The following is a 3,732-nucleotide window of genomic DNA, read 5'->3' on the forward strand; positions in this document are numbered from 1 at the left end:
TCCTTTCTTTGGAATAAGGGACAGTTAAGCATTTAGTGCTCCTCTGAGGATTTGCCTGGATTCCTTCATCAAATGGAAGTTTCCAAGCTATGTTCGTAAGTAGTCTTATATCTTTAATGGAAATAGTTATATTCAAGTTTAGCTGTTAAGGTTGGTCTTTTGTGAAGCATCACTAAAATTAGTTTTCACTGAAATGTGTTCCCCAGACTATTTTCCCCAAAGATGGCTGGGCATTGATGAGGGATGCTCTCGTGGCCAAGGTGCCAGTGGCCCATAGTGAAAGGGAAGGGCCACTGAATCAGAAGCAGGTAATCTTGTTAGAGCCCACTTGAGATGGTCTGATTCCCCATTGTTACTAAATGCTACTGAATTAAACAAGCAATCACTGTCCCATTTTAAATACATGTTTCCTGCAGTTCAAAATCTAAGGAGCATTTGAAAAAAAAAAGTAAACATATGCAGATTAAAAAAAAGAACACAAAATCCAGCTACATGGTACATCTTAAAGTAAGTGTTTCAGGGACAGAAAAACTCAAATAACATCTAATACACAGATCCAACTAGGAAGAAACAGAGTGTCCCTTAGGTCTGTGAGCTCATTGAATGGACATTGATGGATTTGTTTTCCTTTCAGATTAAATTGAACTTCTGATGTGAAAGTAGTTTACTGGCTTCTGATCTTGAAAGCAACAATTTTTTTTTCTCCCTCTAACTAAATTTCTCTTGTTTAGGTGTTTTAGCTTTTTAGCAGCTTGAAAAGTGGCACACCGGAGTGCCACATTGGAAGATTCAGAAGAAATTATTTGCTTAAAAAATGTTGAGAGAAACAGAGAATTTGGCTAACTTTACTTTCCCTCTGGTAAAGTGGTGTCTGGCAAATGGACCATTCTAGGGGCTTGAATATTTTCTCTTAGGCTCAAATGCCCAAAGATATGCAAAATAACATTTCAGCAATTTTTCATAGCTTGACAAGATAAATATTATTGGAACTGAATGTGAACATTTGTGTAAATGAGGGCTGCCTTTAACGATGGAGATAACGCATAGGAGTGTTAAGTAGATGTCAGTGTTGGCTGTTAATTAAATAATGTCTGTGCTGAGAACTCATTTTACCTTAGCATCTGTGGATGTAATCTCATCTTCAGGGTTAGCTGGTTTAGGAAAAGATATTTTATGCTAATTTATAGCTCAATAAATTTTAATTTCAGACATTGGCAGATAAAACATTTAGATATGGCAGAGACACCCACATGAATGTAGAATAAATGCTATTGTTTATGTGTGACGGCTAGCTTTCCCTGTCATCTTTGATTACATGTTACACTTGTCAAAAACTAAGTAACCAACATTGGTTCCTCACTGCTCACTAAATTATAGACTTTATTTGGATTTCATCAGTTTTTCCATCAATGTCCTCTTGCTATTCTAGGATGAAGATCAGGTACCGTGATGTGTTTAAGTGTATATCTCCTGAGTTTCTTCTGTTTGTGGCAGTTTCTGAGTTTTTACTTGCTTTTCACGACCTTGGCAATATTACTGTGTGCTAGCCAAGTATCCTGTGGAATTTCTCCCAGCTTGGGTATATCTGATGTTTTTTCTCATGAATCGACTGAGGTGAAGGTCACAGTATATGATGGGGTCACAACAGCCACATGATATATCTGATGATGCTACTATTTTTTCCTTTTTTTTTTTTTTTTTACTAAAAGATACACTAAAACATGAAATACTAAAGAGTATTTCAAATGACTTATTTTTGCATTCTAGGTAGGAGTGATTTGAAGCGAAAGGAGGGAGTTTCATTAAAAAATACTCTGGATATACCTTAGCCCTTCTGCATATTTGAACTTAGATGGAGTAAGTCAAATGAGGGAACATCTGGGTTATGCCTTTTTTTTTTTTAAGTAGTTTTCTTTTTTGTTGTTATTGTTGTTGTTTTGTTTTTATTTCATAATCATAAATTTAACTTTGCAATCCAGCTAAACTTGGAGGGGGATAGGAAAATATGGAACCCAAAGAACTGTAGCAAGAGCACAAAGATTATAGGATATTTCAAGTAGATAGGTGTAAGGGGTGCTCTCCTGGGCTACAGAAAGAATGGTCTGGTGGTTAAGTAAAACACAAGTCAAATTTATTAGATTTTTCCACAGTCAGAAATGGTGATCCTCTTGCCGGTCTTGCCATTCCTGGATCCAAAGCACTCCACATGCCCTCTTTCACCTTGCCAAAGACCACATACGTGCCATCCAGCCACTCAGTCTTGGCAGTGCAGATGAAAAACTGGGAACCATTTGTGTTGGGGTCAGCATTTACCATGGACAACGTGCCAGGACCTGTATGCTTCAGGATGAAGTTCTCATCATAAAATTTCTTGCCATAGATGGACTTGCCACCAGTACCATTATGGCATGTGAAGTCACCACCCTGGCACATAAGTCCCAGAATTATTCTGTGAAAGCAGGAACCTTTATAACCAAATCCTTTCTCCCCAGTGCTCTGAGCATGAAAGTTTTCTTCTGTCTTTGGAACTTCATCTGCAAACAGCTCGAAAGAGATGTGGCCCAAGGGCTTGCTGTCGACAGCGATGTCAAAGAAGAAGATGGGGTTGACCGTGGCTGGACAGCTCAAGAGAATCCAGGGTGGCAGCATCTGCAAGGCCTAAAGTAGTTTTCTTTAGGAACTGTCAACGTGTTGTTGAACTGTGGACTTGTAACTCTGCATGGACTATGGCCAGTCAATAATATGTACTTAAAAGCTGCATTATTGCAAAATGAGTGTTTTATCCAGGTACTCATTCTTTTATTATTTGCTTTTTAAACTTTGTTTTAGTCACTTAAAGAAATTCTTCTTAAGGCACAATTTTCCTCAAATCCATTCCAAGTTGTTTAGGAATGGATAAAGAAGATGTAGTATATTATATGTATACAATGGAATATTACTCAGTCACTAAAAAGAATGAAATAAGGCAATTTGCAGCAACATGGATGGACCTAGAGAGTGTCATACTGAGTGAAGTAAATCAGACAGAGAAAGATAAATATCATATGACATCCTTTATATGTGGAATATAAAAAGAAATGATACAAATTAATTTACTTATAAAACAGAAAGAGACTCACAGACTTAGAAAATGAACTCCTGGCTGCCAGGGGGAAGGGATAGTTAAGGACTTTGGTAAGGTCATACACACACTGCTATGTTTAAAGTGGATAACCAGCAAAAAACTATTACATAGCACTTGGAACTCTGCTCAATGTCATGTGCCAGCCTGGATGGGAGAGGGGTTTAGGAGAGAATGGATACATGCAACTGTATAGCTGAGTCCCTTCACTGTTCACCTGAAACTATCACAATATTGTTAATTGGTTATTCCCCAGTACAAAATATTTTTGGTATTAAAAAATAAAAAATAAAGTTAAAAAATTACAATTAAGAAATAACAAAAATTAAAAAATAGTCATAATTTTGGGCATGCACTTATGTGGATATGAACTAGATAGATGATAGTAGTTTTTAAAAAAAGAAAGATGAAATGAGGAAAATTCGTTAGAACCCAGTGATTATCTTGAAGGAGAGGATCAAGAATTATTTTAAAGTATTAAGCATGTACCAGGTGAATGACAATATCAATGATAATTAGGTCTAGATAGGAAGGTAAACTTGGATAATGACTCCATTTTACTTGTATTTCAGTTTCAAAAGATATTATTGTTCTTACTTATGGGGCCATCA

The 3,732-nt window shown here is 36.5% G+C and overlaps 1 pseudogene; it reads right to left on the reverse strand.

The window, feature by feature from the left end:
- Positions 1 to 1,935: 1,935 nt before the first annotated feature.
- LOC102389514 lies at positions 1,936 to 2,649 on the reverse strand (annotated as a pseudogene).
- Positions 2,650 to 3,732: the final 1,083 nt, after the last annotated feature.

The sequence above is a fragment of the Bubalus bubalis genome, chromosome 2 (genome assembly GCF_019923935.1).
Source record: "Bubalus bubalis isolate 160015118507 breed Murrah chromosome 2, NDDB_SH_1, whole genome shotgun sequence".
NCBI classification, from domain to species: Eukaryota; Metazoa; Chordata; class Mammalia; order Artiodactyla; family Bovidae; genus Bubalus; species Bubalus bubalis.